The following is a 20,534-nucleotide window of genomic DNA, read 5'->3' as shown; positions in this document are numbered from 1 at the left end:
CCAGGCGAGCGCGCTACCGCTTGAGCCACATCCCCAGCCCACCTCATTCCTTTTAACTATATTATCTGTACAAGGCCAGATTTTTTCATAGTTTTTAACCAAAACAACTTAATCACAACATACTAGAGGCAGAAGCAGTTATGGAAAAGGCAGCTGTCTTCGATCGAGTCTGATACTAAAGAGATTTGCAAAGATGTAAAACAATACTACTTAAAAAAAAAAAAACTTGGAGAGCTGGGGTTGTAGCTCACATGCTTGCTTGCCTAGCATGTGTGAGGCACTGGGTTTGATCCTCAGCACCACATGAAAATAAATTAAAAAAAAAAAAAGGTATTGTGTCTATCTACAACTAAAAAGAAGTAATTAAAAAAAAAACCCTTGGAAATAGTTTTCATCTTCAAATCTACACAGATAAAACCCACACAAACAAAAGCTCTAACATCACACAGGTACATGCTATAAAACTCAATGGAAGTACACAAATACTATTATAAAGTAAGTCTGTAACCTATCTAGTCACTAATTTACATGAAGTATAGGCAAGAGAGGTCATCTAAATAAAACTGGACCCTATTAAATGACACTTTAATCTTTAAAATCTGAAGATTAGGAACTCTACAAAACCATAATTTTCTTAGGCAAGCATGCTACACACACACACACACACACACACACACACACACACACACACGAAGAAAGCTTAAAGAATCAAAACTTAACAATTATCTGCAATGTATATAGCCTTTATCTTAACCAAGTGGATTTATTGGGGGTGGGGGGTGGAATGCCGACTCCAGAGCCTCATGTATTAAGCATATGTACTAGTCCTAAATATATAGCCAGGCCTCAAATATATTTTAAATAGTTTAATAAAATCCAAAGGAAGTGTTTTTATTCTATTTGAAATTTTTCATAATGAAAATTTAAAAATGAATCAAATCTGTATCAATTTCTTCCCATACAGTTAACTAAAAGGAGAAAGAAAAGGCATTCTAAAAATTACTCATTTGGAAATGGGGGTTCATAGAGACCAAGAGATAAATCATAGCACAGAGGAGACTCCAGAATCTGAACTCCTTCATGAAGAAAACTGGATTGTTAGGTGGAGACTAAAAGTTCCATGACGACCTATAATTAAGGTAAACATATAATTTATGGTCCAAACTGGGACATATTTTAAGAGTGAAAGGGGTGCTATTACTAATTATGCTAAAGTAGCAGGCATAAACCAGGACTGTTCCAGGGAAACTAAGACACTATCTATAAAAAATTGTTTTTAAAAATCATTTTCACCAAAGATATCCAACTTATTGTGAAATAGAATTAAGAGAAAACTCGCAAAACAGAATTGACAAAAAATTTGACTTTCCATCTCTCTTGTCACACAGTTATTCCAATAATATATATATATAATATATAATATATATAATAAATGTTTTGAGGGTAGGAGTTCTACTTCTTGCTCAGTGTACTATGCAAACTTCCAGCCATTTCTTTTCATACCAACAATTCATGATAAACTCTAAGAGGAAGGTTACACCTACCCAGAGTCTCACTTGTCTAAAAATACACGTCTTCCCAGGGGACTCCACAAATGGCCTAGCCAGACTCCTACTCATCTTATGAACTGATATATTATTCCTAGCAACACTTCAAATTTTAATGGTGTAGGGGTTAAGTAAGGAAGACTGAAGTAAAAACATATAGATCAGGTCAACCAAGTCCAAGGTTCCAAATGAAGAGGTCTAGGTCTAAGTGGTATGGCTACAGTAACTTTTGAGCTCTAGATGTTAACATAAATTTTGTTTTAAGGGCTGGGGATATAGCTCAATTGGCAGAGTGCTTGCCTCGAATGCACAAGGCCCTGGGTTCAATTCCCAGCACCAACAAAACAAAACAAAACAAAACAACAACAACAAAAAAAAAAACCCATGAAAGTTTTATTTGCTACAAATAAAACTAAATTTGTCTAGACAGAACAAAAACATTTTTAAAAGGGCTTCAGAATTTTAGATGTGCTCCTAAACTTCCCTCAGACCTCTTTACCTTTATTTCATTTATTTATTTTTATGTGGTACTGAGGATTGAACCCAGAGACTCACATGTGCTAGGCAAGTGCTCTACTATTAAGCTACAAATCCCATCCCAGTCCTGTTTTCTTTTCTTCTTTTTTATAAGGCATTCCATCTGGTATTTCTCAGGCTGTGGGTATAAAGATGTATTTGCTTCCATGATTATAGTAGTTTGTACCATAGAAACTGAGAAAATAAAAATTTATGCTTTCATAAATCGAATGCTAAATTCAGCATGTAATTAATCACACACTGCCTCAAAAGTCCTTCTCTTTGATAAAGTTTTTTAAAAAATTGTGCTCTAATGATTCTATCCCAAATGTTATAATGAACACATTTTAAAAAAATGGACTCTCAACAGTCCACAACAAAGGAAAATGTAATATAAATGCAGTCTAATTATCAACAGGTCCTTCCAGGTTCTTCTTCCTCAGAAGTGAAACCTTTCTTGGATACCAAGAGTGCCCCAATATTTGATTATTAACTGTAGAGCATCCTCCTTCTTCACAGAAGCTGTGAAAGTACAAATTGTATGTGTTATGGCATGCACAGAGGATGGTGGTAGGAAACAGAAAATTCAACAAAGCCCAAAGATCCTAACAGGAAAGGAATTAGAACCCCCCCAAACATGTATTAAAATTAACATGAGACCATTATTCAATATGCTAACAGATACTAGAACATCCTAATCATATCATTATATTTAAGAATTATGAAGTAATCATCTTGCAGTGCATACACTTATTAGATTATTGGGTTTTGAGTCTTCCCATTTCCAGAGCAGGGAGGGGAAAATCTCAGCATCAGAAGATAAGAATAAATGTTTTGAGGGTAGTGTTGAATAAAAAACGCTGGAAGGATAATTTATACAGCTTGAAGAACTCAGAGGTATGAAAAATTTATATTCCAATAGCTATTTTATTCCTACTAAGGTTACGGAGCTAGTTTATATAAAGGTCTGGTTTTTTTTTTTTTTTTTTTTTTGGTACTGGGAATTGAACCAGGGACTCTCAAACACTGAGCCACATCCCCAGCCCTATTTTCTATTCTATGAGAAAGGGTCTCATCAAGTTGCTTAAGTGCCTCACTTTTGCTGAGGCTGGCTTTAAACTCGTAATTCTCGGGCTTCACCCTCCCAAGCCACTGAGCCCAGTAAGGTTTAATTTTTTCAATCTTATTTTAGTCATATATCTAAGTTACACAAATTATTTGGAAATTCAACACAAGCTGCAAGTTTAGTCTATAGAAGGGCTTCCACCTTTCTTCAAGCTAATAATACTAATAGTGGCATCTGGTAGTAATGATGGTGTGAAGAGCCAGTGGAAATTATGCTTAAAACCTTTCTTTCTGTAAAAGGATAAGAATCTCAAATGGTTTATCAAGAAATTGGAGGACACTAAAGTTTTAATATCTCTACCATAGACTTTTCTCCCACATTTTAAAAAATTCTAATTTGTTATGTATGACAGCAGAATGCATTACAATTCATATTAAACCCACAAGCACAAATTTTCATGTCTCTGGTGTACATTCTACCACAGACTTTTAACAATAGGCCAAATTAGCTTTATATTTAAGTATATATAAATAAACCCAAAACTTAATCATAATAAAAATCATATTAGCCCATCCAATTTCCCCCCTTTTGTCCTAGTTTCTTTTTTGCTGGGAAGAGGCGTAGTGGGATAATAATAGTAGGAAATAAGGTGGAGCAGCTGCACAGGCAAGATGAAGTACAGTGTGTTTCACCTCCGTTCTAGTTTACTGATGGCTAGGTCTTATTAAAAATGAGATTTGCTGTTTGGGGAGCCATACATCATTAAAATGTTTAGAATCAAGAGGTGGTCCCCTATTTTCTCACTTTGGCAGCAACTTTTTAGGGCCTCTAGCAGGATTCAGTTAATACAAGCCATTCTGAAGAGAATTTAAATTATTTAGGAAAATTCAAAGGATGTGTACCTTAATGCTAGCAATAATTGTCTGCTATAGACGAGGGCTTGAACTAAATTTTAGTCCCACAAATCTAGGGAAATAACCCAGAGAATTATAAAGAAATGACTACTCTAAATATCTGTAATAATATTTAATATAGTTCATCGAACTTCACCTTAATGTTGTTGTTATTTTACTGAGACACTAACAGTGATAATTACTTAGATATCCTTTTTCAGGTCAAAACGTTACATCTATTATAACTACCAAGACTAATAAACTTTGTGAGGTTTGCTAAATAGAATAACAGATATTATAAAGATAGTATTTTGGTTATATCAGGTTAAAACAATCTCGTCTTTGCTAATCCATAAAAAGAAATTAGCATCTCAATTGGTGTTTCATGCAATATGTATAGAAAGGAGAACTTTAAGACTAGTTTAATAACATTGCAATACAGGTGATATCTCATTTAAGCAACAGATGTGCTCTTGGAAAACTGAGCTCAAACGAGCTACTTATAAAAAAATCAAATATTAATATATAAGAACATATACATTCATATGCTGCTTTACAAAGGAGGAATCCTTTTGCAATCCAAATAATTGCTATGTAATTTATAAATGCATTTTTAAAAAAAAGAACAAGCACACTTGTATTGTTTCAAATTTATTTTAAAAGTAACTAAAAATATTGTTCAGGTCACTGATCCTTTTACCATTTTAATGAAAACCTCAACAGTAACCCAAATTTTGAAATATTTCATGATTTTACTTCAAAGGGTCAGGTAATCTAACCCCATGATTCATATTAAGATTAATAAACTGGATGCAACCACCCTACACTTCAGCTGGGAGTTTAGCACAAATCTATCAAACAGTATTTAGCCTACACTAAAGGGGTGGGGGGAGGAGTAATCCCTAGGGAATATGAATTCTCCAAAACAAGGAAGAGGGTGAAAATAGTAAGTAGCCTTTTCCTCAGTAAGCATGAAAGCTAGACAATGCTTTCCATATTACTGAAATAAAACTGGAGCTAACAATATGCAACTATTTCACAAAGGGAAACAAATTATTCTTCATGTTCTGGTCTAATCCCAGCCCCGATAAACACAGTGTATACTGAAGTATGAGTTTTACTCAGGATATTCTTTTCCATTTCTTAATAGAATTCAGCTCTAGACCTGGTTGATTAGGAGGTGACCTGTATTTGAGAGGGCGGACAAGATGGGACTGATTTTATTTTAACCTATACAAAGCTTTATTTACTTATTTTTCCTTGGAAGAGAGTATGGGTCCCTATCATATATTCTGGAATACGTGAAATTTGGGGTTAACTGTATGTAGTTGGTATAAATTCAATACTCGAGTGGGAACTAAAAATGATTTCTTTAATTGTAAGCCAAACTGAATGATCTCCCAGGAAAAAGAACCTCCTCCTCTCCTGCCTTTTCTACCTCCTGCCCCTCCCCCACCAACACTGCCTCCCTGCTGTGCAAAGAGCCCTTTGTCCTGCCCCGCACTTATCTAGCTGTTTGGCCATATTGACAGGCCTACTGGAGGCATAATAAGGGAGTCAGTCTGACATAAGCAGCTGGCAATTTGAAACAAAAATCTTCCTTTTCTACTCAGACCAAATCCTGCTGCAGAGGTCTCTGGCTCCTCCCATACTTCCATCTACTTCTCAAACAGAGCAGCAAGGATTTCAGTATTTTCCCCTGATTAGGTTGCACAAATCAAAAACTTGATTACCTAGACAGAAGCCAATTCTGTATGAATTCCTATAGCCATTGCTTTTTCAGTGAATTCATGACAGAAGCCAAAATGCATCCTCTGCTCTGGGTGTATGTATGTAACTAATATGTATGTAACTAAGGAAATGATGATTTCCATCAATTTGCCATCAAAACTCTGGGAATCCTTAAAAGACAAGAAGAGCACAGAATAGAAATGAAGCAACATACATGTTAATCAAGCAAAACTGACCAGTAATTTAGTGTTTTAAAAATACTGAGATTACAAGAAGCACAGAATTCATTTCCCCTTCTTCATATCAAAGATACTTAACGTGACTTTACATTAAGTAAGATACTCCCCCAGGTATTCAGCAAACAAAATCAGTATGATGGAAAACCTGAGTGAGGTAGGATGAGATTACAAATTTCTTGCACAGTGAGGGCAACATAAAGTAGACTAAGACAGCTTCATTGTTCCTTTATTATGTGTCATGGCTCCTATCATTAAGTGTTAATAATACATTTTATCAAAATAAGAGAATCCTCTAAAGTGATGCTTTCTAATAGCACCAGCCTTCAAAGTTACTGGGCATTGTCTCAATTTATAACTGAATACACAATAGGAAAATTTTCAGAATGCTAAATGATACAACAAAATTAAGTATAGGTAAGGGAGGAAAGAACATTTTCTCTGCCTTTCATGATCTTCCTGTTAGAGAAATTCCTATGATGACCATGTTACATTTACTTTCTAAGGAGTAACTCTGAAAGGATATTTTAAATCAAATTATAAACAACTACCAGTTATTTTACTATATATGTTATCTTACACATTTTGCAGAGCTAAACTGTTTTGTTTCACATACCTATCAAATTTTACTTTTCAATAAATGAAACACAATTTTTAAAATATTTCTTTTTTACTTTTAGGTGGATACAATATCTTTATTTTGCTATTATGTGGTGCTGAGGATAGAACCCAGTTCCTCATGCATGCTAGGTGAGCACTCTACAACTGAGTCACAACCCCAGCCCAAATGAAACACAATTTTTATAATCAAAATTCACTCCTATGCCTTTAAGTTTCAAACTAAACTACTAATCACCAGAATTCAACCAAAAGTTATAAAAGATTTGTATTTTACTCATCATCTAATTTCTCACTGATAAGATGTTTGCAAATCACTAACTGTTAACTATGGCCTAATATTTCCTGGTATTTCAATAAGTCGAGGATAAAGTAAAAGTGGTTAACTGCACATCTGCATTTTATACTGTTTTTTTCCAAAAACGAAATAGCCACTGCTGCTCTCGAAAGGACCAGAATACTTTCTGAAAGCATGTTGTCCCTGGACACAAAACACTATCAAAATATGTTAAAAAAAATCAAATATACAGTTCAATAAATCCTTCTATAAAAATGTCCTCTATGATTCTTCAGAAAATGATTAAGACCACAGTGGGCTCCAAAAACCAGAAGTATAAGTGAAAAAGCAATTATTTTATTATGTAACATTTATATTATATAGGAATAAACTAAAACACTTGTATTTTCAATAAATAAGCCAGTCAGAATTAGCGAAATTGTATTTATCTGACATAGCATCTTTTATATATATATATATATATATATATATATATATATATATATAGTAGTAATAAGAATTAGAACCACCTAAAATATTATCCATTAAAGGCTCTGCTTTTAGGCTTGCTTTTATCACTGGAAAAACAATATGAGCCACATTTGTGAATGACAAAAATGCTTTCCATTCTTTCTGGTTCCCTGCCACAAATGCCACAGTCATACTACAAATTATAGATGTTTGTGGGATTTAAGTACATTTATACAAAACTGCACAAATCAAAATTTAGAGGAAAAGAGGTATAGGTTGCATGGGGTTGGGGGGAGTAACACATTGGGCATATGTTAAGTACTGCATGCAGTCAGTGCTATATTTGGGTGGTAGTTCTCCCTCAAGTACTTCCATATTCGACAGACTGTTCTGCTTAATCAGAGATCATCCTAATGTTCAGGAGTTGTGGGGGAAGGGAGACAACGTCAGGGACTCAGGCTGTCTTTCAGTATTCAGAACTAGACTTACTCAATTTCTTAACATTTCTTCTGGTTTGTCTTATATTTCAGATGTTTTATGGCCAAAGATATATCCCTGTGATGTCCAACATATATATAAAATGCATCAAAATTTGTTGGTCAAACACCAAAGAAAATATATAACCTGGAGATGTCTACATATGAATAATTTTTAAAAAAACTGTATCTAGAAAAAACTCCAAAATGAAATCTCTTTTTACAGTTTAAGATTTCCAAGTTTAGCAAAATGTCTAGCAAAACATCTATTCAATAAGATAAAAATGGCCTATTCAATGGAAGGAAGGAGACACCCAACAACAACAACAAAAATCAAAATTGACTCAATGATTAAAGAGATGGTCAAAAAACATGCCAGCTGCAGGGGAAAAAAGAACACCCCCCCCAAGACCTTTGATTGGTTTTAAATGGATTTAAAAAAAAATCAAAACTCTGATGGAACTTTTAATTTTATACAAGCATAAAATCCCAGGTTAAGAACAAAAATCTGCCCCAAACCCCCAAACCTAAAAGCAAACAAACAAACAAAAATCAAGAAAGTCTTTAAGTATGATGCAATTTCCAAATACTGAAATCCATAAATGGATAGATTATGAATTACTAATTCTCATCTCCCCACCAATAAAAGGCAAACCAGCTCAGCAGTGAAAATTCCCAGGAAAGCAAGGTTTCTTCTCAGTCCTGAGGCAGCCATCGCCTAAGTGCAGCTCCCTGCAGCCAACAGCATTAATGGACGCTGCACTGCTGTCCTTCCCTGGAGACAGCAGCCAGCACTACTCAAGCTTCTCACGTAGCAACCAGAGCTCCAGAGCCAGCAGCTGCTGCTGCCTTGTATACTCACCCCTGTGATCCAACACAGGAACAACCTTCTCTTTACCCCACCCCCACTCCTCACACTTTTTTTTGGGGGGAGGGCGGGGGCCGGCGGTGGAGGAGATGATCCATTCTAGAAGGGCTAGAATTATGCTTTAAAAAAAAAAACAATCCTAAGGTCACCCTTTTAAATTGAGGACTTTTATTAAGGGTGGTGTTGGGAAATAAACATTTATCAAATTCTAAATATTCATTTTAATCAAGTCAGTAATTTAGGAGTAAAGATTAAAGTGTAGTCTTTAGAAGGCCAATTTTCCAAGCACTCAACAGTCGAATTTAAATTTGCAGCTAGAGACAGACCCTTGTGTCATGGCCTACCAAAGGACATAATTCATTTTTCTACACATAATGACAGTGTGAGTAAACCTTAAAGACTCTAATCCCATAACGGGCCAGAATTTTGGGCTACAAAAGAGAACTAATGATCCTCCTGAGAAAACTGGAAGAAATCCAATAAAAAAAAAAAATTCCTGGGTCCTCCAAGAGGCCCAGAAACCTCTGATTATGTGAGAATTCTCTGCTTTAGTCCTAGCTCACATCCCCTTTTAATTCTTCTCAATGACCTAAAAACATTAATATAAAATTAACCATTAAAAATACTTTTCCCCAAATGCAGAGCATATAAACATTAACCTGAAAAGCTCCTAACACTCAACTCAGCTAGATCTTTCTCATCAAAAGTATAGCTATGAAACATATGCCCAACTAAGAAACATAAATATGACCTTGGTCACAAATATGTCATTAAAAACAACTTGTTAAGCCAAGGCATGAAGGAAATTAGGAGAGAACCTGGGGATTCTTTCAGTACAATAAGCACAAGGAAAATTGGAGAAATGAACTCAGGTACAGACAAAGCCCAGTGGAACCCAGAGCTCTGGACAAGAAATGAGTACTGGTGAACACATTGCACAAGTAACATGAGAAAGCAGAAAATGCAGGTCATACACGCACCCCTGACCCAGACCAGCAGAGCTGGCTGCAGCATCAGTATCCAGGAGAAAGACTACTTATTCCTTAAGCGACACAAGCAAAGGAGCTCTACAGAATAAATTAGCATAGAAGGGGCTTTCCCAGCGGCTAAAACTTTCCCTCTCACGCGCCTCACCTCCTAAACCAGGGCTTTTCCCCACCACCATTCACTTCACATCTAGACTTGCACGCAGAGAGAAACAGAATTCATAAAGGGTAAATTTTTCTGCCTTTAAAGACGTTCTAAAAAGATCGTTTTCCACGCCCAAGGCAGGGAAAACAACAAAATCTGGCTCAGCTCCGGCCTGAAACCCAACAAATTCAATGGGGGAATATCTCTGGGAGAGAGGGGTATACGCCACAGGAAGCCCAAGAATGTGAGGTGGGGGTGGCAAAGGTAATATCTTCAGTGTGGCAAAGAAAGCAGCCATTGGAGGTGGGGACCCAGAACCCAGAGGGAAGCCATCCAGGGAGACCACGGAGGAGAGATCGGGGCCCCCAAGAGCTATGAGAGTTGTCACAAGGCCTCGAGAACGGGGGTTGGGAGGTGGGGGCTCGCGGACAGGAGGGGGAAAAAAGTACACCCGTGTATTTCGAGAGCAGGGAAGCAAGAGGCCTATGTTTAAGTAAAAGGTAAACGTGGAGTAGGCAGTTCCCAGGAAAAGGGGTGAAGAGGCGTGGGGGGAGGGGAAGCGTCCTGACCCAGGAAAGACATGAAAAGGGTAGTGGGGTCGACTCGATCGCACAGGGAGCCTTTTTCCCTTGGAAAAAGGGGTGCAATGACGTGTAGGGGTGGCGAGGAGAGGAGAAGGGGTAGCATCTTCCTGCTGTGTGCAGGGGAGAGCCAGGCCCACGTCCCGAAGAGAGCGAGTCCGGGGAGACTGAGGAGGTGACCCTTCCTCCCCCCCGGGGCCCGGTCGTGAGGGTTGGTGTCTCTTTTCTATCGGACCCTTACCTTGTCCCAGGCGCTGCCGGGGCCTGGGCCCGGGCTGCGGCGCACGGCACTCCCGGGAGGCAGCAAGACTCGAGTTAGGCCCAACGCGGCGCCACGGCGTTTCCTGGCCGGGAATGGCCCGTACCCGTGAGGTGGGGGTGGGGGGCAGAAAGGCGGAGCGAGCCAAAGGCGGGGAGGGGGAAGGGCCAGGGAGGGAGGGGGGCCGGCACTACTGTGTTGGCGGACTGGCGGGACTGGGGCTGCGTGAGTCTCTGAGCGCAGGCGGGCGGCGGCCGCCCCTCCCCCAGCGGTGGCGGCGGCGGCGGCGGCGGCAGCTCACTCAGCCCGCTGCCCGAGCGGAAACGCCACTGACCGCACGGGGATCCCCAGCGCCGGCGCCAGGGGCACCCGGGACACGCCCCCTCCCGCCGCGCCATTGGCCTCTCCACCCACCGCCCCATACCCATTGGCCATCTCGCCGCCAATCAGCGGAAGCCGCCGGGGCCGCCTAGAGAAGAGGCTGTGCTCTGGGGCTCCGGCTCCTCAGAGAGCCTCGGCTAGGTAGGGGAGCGGAACTCTGGTGGGAGGGAGGTCCGGTGGACTGGGTGGAGGGATGGGTGGTTGAGGTGGCCCCACTATGGCTGGAGAAGTCGTCTTCTCCCGCGAGATGCCGGGGGTACAACGTTTGTACGGCTGGAAGGGGAAGGGGGTGGTCGGTCGGATACGGGCGGGAGGTCGGCCCGCCCTGCGGCAACCGGAGGGGGAGGGAGAAGGGAGCGGAAAAGGTTTAAAGCCGGACCGAGCCATTGCTTCTGCAGAGGGTGGAGCGCTTCCGGTTCTCCTCTTGTCTCTGATTGGTCGCTTCTCCTCCCGCCGTGTGTGAAAACACAAATGGCGTGTTTTGGTTGGAGTAAAGCCCCTGTCAGTTACAGCCTCCAGAGTGCGCAGCCGCCTGGTGACTCTCGCGTTGCCCCGTGGGTGGGGCGAGTAGATAGGTGGGGTGAAGAGAGGTGGACGTGCGGGCGCGGTCTGCCTCCCGCAGGGGGAGGGGAGGGGAGGGTTAGTGAAAGTGGCTGCTGTGTGGGGTCCTCTTACCCTCCCCTTCTTTTAGGGGAGTCGGTTTACCCGCCGCCTGCTCGGCTTCATCATCTGATTGGCTACTGTTGCTGGGAGAACTAGCCCTTGCTATTGGCTCGAGTCCCAAGCGAACGAAACCACTGCGCGGGCCGGTGGGGGTGGCAGGAAGGCGGTCATTGGTATGGTCCTCCCCGAGGCCCAGCGCCGCAGTGTCTGGCCCCGCGCCCCTGCGCAACGTGGCAGGAAGCGCGCGCTGGAGGCGAGGGCGGGCTGCGGACCCAGGCTTCTGGGTGGTGGCAACCACGGCTCCGCCCCAGGCCCCCTCCGCTAGGGGGGCGAGACGAGCCCGACCAGCTCCAGACACCCGTGGGGGTGGGGGAAGGAGCGGGGGTCGGTCCGACTGGCTTGTGGGCGGGAGGCGCATGGTCTCCAAAAATCCGCGGGCGCGCTGCAATCCTGAGGGAGCTGCAGTAGAGGAGGCGGGGAGAAGGCCGCACCCTTCTCGGTAGGGGGAGGGGAGCTGCCGCAATACCTTTATGGGAGTTCTGCCGCCTCCGGTCTTCTAAGGACCGCCTTGGGCCTGGAAGAACCGCCCTGGGCCTAGAAGAATCCCTTCGCCCTTCCCCCTCCCCACAGCGTGATCTCATCATCGCCTCCCTGTCTAGTCGCTTCTCAGTTATGGGTGGGATTCTTTTGGCCAGGCAGAAGAGCTGATCTGGTGCCTGGGCGTTGTCCTGCTGGGGAATTGAGCAGGTGTAAGATTTGAGGGACGAGTCTTCCCACGGATTTGAGTTTGTTTGAGGAGGTAATTATACTGGGGGAGAAGCAGGAAAATGGAGCCTAGGCGTTCGCCTGGGGTTAATTTTATTCAGTGAGACTGCAGGTTATTACTACTTAAGGTCTTTCTGGAGTATTATTCCTAGAGATAGATTAAAGGTATGATCACCCGAGTTTTTACTCACCCCACTTGAGACCCTTGCTACACCACCAAAGTACAGCATCTCGGATTAAATCATAATGGTAAAATTTTAGCCTTTGCTTCAGAACGCAGTGCTTCCCTCTCTTCCTCCATATCCGTCCTAGCAGGCATTTTAAGACTTTGGTCCCATTTTTTTCATTGTTATACTTGCTCATCCAGTCTCCAGACACATACTGCTGGCTTTCTCTCCTGATCTTAGGTAGGTAGCTTCATGAGTCATGAAACCAGACAGATTGGTTCCACCACAAATTTAGGCTTGATCTGGAGCCTCCCTCATACCCAGCAGTCTTCCTCCTTGATGCACTTTATTGGAATGTTTACCTTCATTTTTATTTTACTTTTTTTCCCCCTTAGTTGGGATTCTACCCCTGGGCCTCTTCACAGTTCATGTAATTTGAATACTGCTTTATTGAGAATTGTACCTGAGGCTCAGCATTCAACATTTGCTTTTCTCTTTTGAATAGCACTCATTCCATTCCTTTATATTTGTTCTCATTGGATAGTAACTAAGTTCAGTTGCCACTATAATAGCCTCCAAAGTGGTGTGTCTTCCTGCACTAGCATCTTTTGGTTCGTCCTACATATTGCTAGACAGTTGTCCATGCTAGAACAGGAAAATGAGACTTGAAACTCAACTTGCTCCTTACTACTTACATGGTGAATTCAGTTCTCACGAATGTGACACACAGGGACCCCAAGTTGGACTTGTATTTGCAGTATTGGATATTGAACCTAGGGGCTTGTGCATGCTAGGCCTGCACTACATTCCCAGCCTTTTCTCTCTTTTTAAAATGTTTTTAAGACATGGCGTTGCTAAACTGCCCATGCTGGCCTTGAGCTTGGCCGTCCTTTTGCTTCGGTCTCCCAAGTTGCTGAGATGACAGGTGTGCACTACTGTGCCTGGCTGCTAACCTTATTTTTTTAAGCTGCTTTTTCTATTGTCACTGTTTTCCACATACACAGATCAAACATCTTAAGTTACACAGAGATGTTTGCTCTTTGCCAAAGTCATAATGACACTTCCATGCATCTTTGTAGGGTGTCTCCTTCTGGAATGTTAGCCCTATTTGCACCTTACCCTTTAAGACAACAGATTCACTTGTCTGGAAGGATCTATTGTTATATGAGCCAGTCCGTGGAGATACCCTTTAGCATTTTATACTTGCTTGAGTCATAGCATTTCTTGTGTTGTCATTGCTGGCTTGAACATGATTACCTGTGCCGAGCTTCTTGAGGATCCAATCTCTTGTTGGGTCTTGTACTGCTAAACTACTGTATTGCTTGATGTTTAGCCAACCCTAAGTAAAATGGAGTGAGCAGCATGTGAACGTTTTTAATAAAGTTTGATATTTTATTTGTCTTTCAAGTGCTTGTTGTGTTCTTGCTAGTACCTGAGATTAACATTGTCTAGGAGAACTAAAGGACTAAAATTTAAATTTTGTTAGAATTGCCACCGTGGACAGTGTATCTGTAACGTCCAAAGTAATTTTGATCCAGAGGATGTATAAATGCCAGCGTATCTTAATATTAAAATTTTTTTTATGTGCTAATGTGTATCTTGTAAATTTCATTTTGTATATTGTAAGACACATTGCAGGGGTTTTTTCTTCAAATTTCTCTTTAGGACAGTGGTCTTCAAACCTTCAGTATACACAAAAATAATTGCTTTTTTTTTTTGAACCTAAGGGTATTTAATCACTGGGTCACATCTCCACCCCTTTTTATTTTGAGAGGGTCTCTGACTAAGTTGCTGAGAATAGCCTTGAACTTGTGATCCTCCTGCCTCAGCCTTCTGAGCTGCTGAGATTATAGGCATGGACCACTGCTCATGTTTATTTCTTTACTGTAAAGATGTAACTGCAGGGCTATGCCTTTTTACCTGTAAAAATAGATAACATGTTTCCCATGTACTTTGTCCCTCAAAATTTTTCTCACCTGAACTGTTTCTCCTCCACTTTGCCCCACTAAGGGAGAACATTTTGAAAAGCAAAGAATAGTAATTTTTTTTAACAAGAAAAGTTAAAATTTAAAAGATATTTTCATGTTTTTCTCGCTAAATTGCATTCCTCAAGGATATGTCTGATTTCCCCAGTGCCTAAATGCTGAGTTGGGAACTCAGTAAATGTTGGTTTTATTGATTTTATTTGTGAATTTAGTTTTCAAATAATAATTTTAACCCATAAAACATGGAAGCAAGGCTCTTTTTATCTTGGAAACTTTAGGGTCATACTTAACCTAAGTTTCCCCAAATTCTATTCACAGAGGAAACTGATGGCATGTGGTCTCTGAATGCATCTGTCCACTGTTCTGCTCTTCCTTCGGTCTCTTGTACTAACCATTGCAGTCATCCTCTTCCTGTGCTTCATTTCCTTTGGACTTTTTGGTTAAAATAAACCAGCTATCTCCTTTTGAGGTAGTGGTATACTATTTCCTGTACTCCTAAGACAAAAGCTTATGAAATTATAAAATACTTGGACTCTAGAGAAAAATGGTAAAAGTTTTCTGGGGGTTTGAGGGTTTCTTTCTTTTTAATGAAAAGAAATTTGGTATAGTTACATAATTGATTTGCAATTGTTGTTAATCCAGGATATGATAAGGATCAACTAGTAGTACTCCAATTTATATTAGAGGACATACTTCTCCAAAAGATTTTTGTTATTCACCACTCCCCATTCTTGATGGAGTAAGAAATTGGGTTATTAGAGAACTGCTAATGAGCATGGAATATTTTATCTAGGTCATTATTAAACCAGATGAATTTTTCCTGCTTTGTTGGGGCATACCCAAATCATGTTTGTGGAAGTGGTTATTTTCTCACCCAACTAGTGTATGCATTCTAGTCAACAGTCTTCATAGCCATTCCTATTTATATACTTTTCATGTAAGTTTTATCCCAGAAATCAGGTACTGCTTCTTAAAATAAATAAAATAGTGTGATAGGCAAAAGCTAATGGAAACATAGGTAGAAGCAAATATTGAGTGCCTTTTATGTATGAAGTGGTGTGCTGAATTATTTACTGTGTGTTTGGTGTGGTCATCATATATAAAATCCTGTTTTACAGAGTAGGAAACTAAAGCTTATGCTTAACAACTTTCTCATGGTAACAAGTTGAGAGCCAGTGATGAAAACACTGGTCCGTCTAACCATCTGTGTTCTTAACCAACTTGTACTCTCTTGCTTTCTTGGAAACCTTTTGTGAAATTTACTCTGGCTATAGAATACAAGATGGGGTGGTAGGGATACAGATATTTGAAAGCAGAGAGACCACTTTGGAGGTTCTCTTATAGAAGCTCACACTTGTGAAGTGAGACAAGATCTGGTTTAGGAGTGATGGCAGTCGCAATGGAAAGGAAGTTAAAGGATTTGGTAATTAAATGTCACTGGGAAGGAGAATTGTCTCAAAACATCAAATTTTAAGGGATGCAGGGTAGGGAAAGTTAAAATTGATAAATTTGGTTTTATGTGTGAATATGTTACAGTGAAATCCACCATTCTCTGTAATTGAAATGTGTCAGTAAAGGAAAAAAATGACTTCTCAAGGAAAGTTTTGATGCCCACATTCCTACCAATTTTGGTCTTCCTCTTTGATTGTTGTCATATCTTCTCACAATTTTAATTAAGAGAGTAACTGATCTTTTTCCTCCCCTACTTTAGGTTGCCTCTTCAGGGCAAGACAGTACTTATGAATGGTTGTGTCCCTGTTGCCTAAGCAAAAGGAGGAAAATTCTTTTCAGAATACCATGGTGTTTGTAAATTGTTCCACATTCTTGAAAGTATGCAGATGCTACATGGTGTATGATGACATTGTCACGGATGTTAATTCATGAATGATGATATATGTACTTGAATTTTCTAAGGTGGCAAGCAGGTAGGTTTAGGTATGAATTTTTTTTAAAGAAATTTTTAGGTTATATGTTCTATAACCTACAACCTCAATGTCATGCAGTTGTCTTTAAATCATATCATTTTACTTGTGCTTTAGAAAATCCTGGCATTTTTTTCGCACTGCACATTTTAAAATTTGGTATACATCTTTTTTCTTTTTCTTTTTTTTACTTGTAGATGAAAATACAGTATCTTTATTTTTGTGTGGTACTGAGGATCAAACCCAGTGCCTCACACATGGGAGGCAAGTGCTTTACCACTGAGCTACAGCCCCAGCCCCATACATCTTATCTTGTTTTTTGCAATGTTTTAAATATTTTCTCCAAACTTCCAAATTTTAGAACTACAGCTTATTTTAGAATTTAGTAATTTGTACTGAAAGGCTCAAAAAAGATAAGGCTACTTGTTCAAGCCCCAGTTTTCACCATCTATGATTTAAAATGCTACACAAATTGACTTGAAGGAGGGAAGAACTGACCAAAGAAACTATGTGAAATAAAAATATGAAAGCTGTCTTTTGTTTGGCTTTAAAGATAATTTAATGTAGCATGTCTTATGAAATAGAATAATTCGTATAGTGTTGGTACCACCTATGTTGTAGAGTCATTTTGAAACTAATTCAAACTGTTGCAGTTTTTTTGTTGTTGTTCTTGGTTGTTTGGGGTTTTGTTTTTTTTTTTTTTAAGGTATTGCTAATTATCTGCTAGATGATAAGAAATAATTATAGTAATTCCTTTTTTGTACATTACAGCAACTTGTCATATTAAAGATCTGTGTGCAGATGTGAACTCTGAATCTCTTGTGTGGAAGTGTACTTGCACTTTATGATGTATAAACATGGCTAAGCTTGTTATTTTACTTGTATTTGCTCGGCATCAGGTAATCAAAGATAACCTTTATATGGAAGTGTGGTAATAAACACTACATGTCCTAAAATAGTCCAAGTGTGGAATTACTTTTTAAATCTCATGCTTTATCCTGAACAATTATCTGTTGACATTTGCACTAATGGTGGGAAAGCAACAGTGAGTAAAACTGTGGGCACCTTAGCACAAATTAAGGCAATTACATAAAACTGGTAGTCAGTCCTTCATTGCCATGCATCACTAAAATAAAACCAAAAGGATTAAAAAGCCATTTTCTCTAGGTATGGTGGCATAGCCTGTACTATCAACAGTTTGGGAGTTTGAGGCTAGCCTGGGCAACTTAGCAAGACCCTGTCTCAAAAGAACTAGAGACATAGACCCCCACTGTGTCTTCCCTCCCCAGAAGCCAATTTTCACATGAAAACAATAAAATTATTTTGTTAAATGTGGACTCCACTACTGGGGATTGATCCCAGGGGAGGCCCACATATGCTAGGCAAGTGGTCTTATGATGAGTTATATAACAGTCCTTTTTAAAATTTTCTTTTCAAGATTGGTCCTAACAAAGTTGGGCCTTGAATCTTCTTACCTCTGAAGCCCAAATAGCTGGGATTATAGGTGTGTACCACTGTGACCAGTGTAATTTGTCAGTATGAATGAGGGAATGTAAACTTTGCATAAAGTACTTTGTACAGTGGTTGTCTTTAGAAAAACTACTCATGCAATAGTGTTGCAAGCTGAATGTTTTTCTTGGAGCGCCATTTTTTACTTGAAAGAATGACAAGTGTTATTTGTAGTTTGCTACTGTGAAGAAGTGAGCCTTTCAGGAAACAACTAACAGCAATTAAAATCAAACTTTGAAGTGAAAATCAGAATTTTGAGAAAACTTATCTCTACTCTCAGCATGACAGTTGGGCTTTTATATGCTGATACTTGAAGACATTAGGTACTATATAGTGAAACAGGCCAACTTCTGGGAGTTTCCATAATTCAGCCTGTATTTTCCAGCTAACCAATACAAAAATAACAAAATGGCAATGTCTCAACCAGTTGAATGCAGAAGATAAAAATCCAGCTGCTTTCCATTAAGCCAGGCCTAAGAAACTTAGTTACAAAAAATGTAAAACAATGCCACTCTTCTAATTACTTTCGAAAATAGTTACTGCCATGAAAATCAATGCTATAATATTTAATTTTTAAAAATTTCTAATGGTAAAATATGGGTTAAGAAAGCTATTGAGGCCCTCAATTTTTGAGAATGTGGAAGGATCCTGCCTGAGACCACACAAGATTGAAAAGTGGCTGTCCTAGCCTGTAATACACATGGTAAACAGATGCATGGATGACTGTGTTAAGGGCATGCTAGGACAAGGAGCAGGTTTCTGAGAAAAGTGTATTTTGGGATGGGATGTACAAGGCTAATAGGCAGTTACAAATTAAGAATTCAGGGCTTGAGAAGAACTAAGCACCATTATCCTTCCTAGTAAAAAAACTGGTTCTACTATAAATCTGTCATTGAGTAACTTGTAACTTCACAACTGATTGGCAAACATGTTAACCCCGGGACAAAAGGGTAAGGGATAATATGGTAGGCCTATTATGAAGCATCTGACATTTTTTCACATTGCACATTTTAAAATTTGATATGCAGACGTTCTTGGGTGTTTATTCTGAACTTGTTTTAACCTACCAAGGTGCAATAATTAAATGTACTCCCCCCCACCTCAGTTGTCACACTTTGACTATATCCCCACTGACCTTCACGCAGGACACCTCACTTGAATGTGGAAAAGGCTATGCTGAGAATGGGCAAATAATTTTCCCTTTTTTATGCCTATGTCACTAATGAATATTATGTACTCACAGGCTTTATTATACTTTTGGTACTTAATAAACCTTTCATAATAGTTCCCCTTTTCTGTCTTCAATTTATCTTTTGATCCCTGCAGTGCAGGCCTGAGCTCATATCTGAAATTTACAGGCTAAGTCCTCAGTTTTTGCAGTTTGCTCAAAGTCTTTTTATAGGTGGTTGTTCCCTTTTTTTGCCGATGGGGGTGGTGGTGTTAACCAGGGATTGGACTTGGGGCACTTGACCACTGAGTCACATCCTCAGCCCTGTTTTATTTAGAGACGGTCTCACTGAGTTGCTTAGTGCCTCACCATAGCTGAGGCTGGCTGTGAACTCGTGATCCTTTGTCAGCCTACTGAGATGCTGGGATTACAGCCCTGCGCCACTGTGCCCAGCAGTTGTTCCCTTTTTAACCACTCTAATACACTGTCAAATCTCCAGAGATAACCATCCTCATTAGATTTCTAAAATCTTTCTCAATGTTTACATTGTTTTTTACCCTCAAATAATATTGGCTTATTCCCAATAATGTAATATCTGGTGTCTGACTCACTTCATTTTCAGGTTATTATAGATTTCCTTTCCCATCTCTTCACATTCCCATGGTCCCTTTTATTTTCCTCTTAAACAACTAGTAAGTAGGTGGCAGTATCATCAATTCTAGGCTTTCTGGATCCTCAGTCCATTCCCTATTCTGGTCACCCTATAACAAAACACTAGGGAAGAAGGTGACATTATTGCCTACATATATTTGCACCACCTTGAAAAAGTCTGGCCATGGCTTTACTACAGTATTTAACAGAATTAAAGCTATGAGGCCCATTCCTGTGCAGCTGGGGAGGCAAAGCCAGCCTTAGTAAAAGCGAGGAGCAACTTGATGAGACACTGGGCTGGGATGTGGCTCAGTGGTTGAATACCCAAGTTCAATCCCCAGTACCAAAAAAAAAAAAAAAAAAGCTATGATGAATCAAACACAAAGCTGATATATTTACTTTATGCTAATATGCAGAAATATTATTTGTTCAGCAAATATTAAATGCCCACTCTGTGGCAGGTACTTGGTAAACAGTGGTAAAAACAGTCTGAATCCTTGTACTTTCTGGTTCTATGGACTGCTGCTGACCAGCTTAGTTTGAAATTTAAATGGTGTGTCACAGGTGAAAAGTTGTTAATGTTCAACCCTTTTATAATGCAGCTATGAATTCTTGATAATGGTAAAAATGCCAGTGTGGGATATAAAACTTTT

General features: G+C 39.7%; 1 protein-coding gene and 2 long non-coding RNA genes across 14 annotated transcripts in view; 2 read left to right on the top strand and 1 right to left on the bottom strand.

The window, feature by feature from the left end:
• SETD5 (SET domain containing 5) overlaps positions 1-10,985 on the bottom strand; it is a 76,720-nt gene extending 65,735 nt beyond the window's left edge. For 6 of the 12 annotated variants that reach the window (XM_081276004.1, XM_081276008.1, XM_081275996.1 and 3 more), the window contains exon 1: positions 10,653-10,985. The gene's annotated coding sequence lies outside the window, so the exon portion shown is untranslated. The remainder of the gene's footprint in view (positions 1-10,652) is intronic. The other 6 variants (XM_081276003.1, XM_081275995.1, XM_081276006.1 and 3 more) reach the window with 1 other exon arrangement.
• Positions 10,986-11,110: 125 nt separating this feature from the next.
• Positions 11,111-20,534, top strand: part of LOC308638494 — a 28,170-nt gene continuing 18,746 nt past the window's right edge. Inside the window, exon 1 of the long non-coding RNA XR_014019853.1 lies at positions 11,111-11,192. This is a non-coding gene — a long non-coding RNA (uncharacterized lncRNA). The remainder of the gene's footprint in view (positions 11,193-20,534) is intronic.
• Positions 15,284-17,509, top strand: LOC308638495. Its single transcript, XR_014019854.1, has 2 exons — positions 15,284-16,556; positions 17,325-17,509. It is a non-coding gene; the product is annotated as an uncharacterized lncRNA (long non-coding RNA).

This window comes from Spermophilus citellus (genome assembly GCF_964194105.1).
Source record: "Spermophilus citellus genome assembly, chromosome: 19".
NCBI lineage: Eukaryota > Metazoa > Chordata > Mammalia > Rodentia > Sciuridae > Spermophilus > Spermophilus citellus.
Note: the sequence above shows the minus strand (reverse complement) of the source record. Positions and strands in the feature narration are given on the sequence as shown.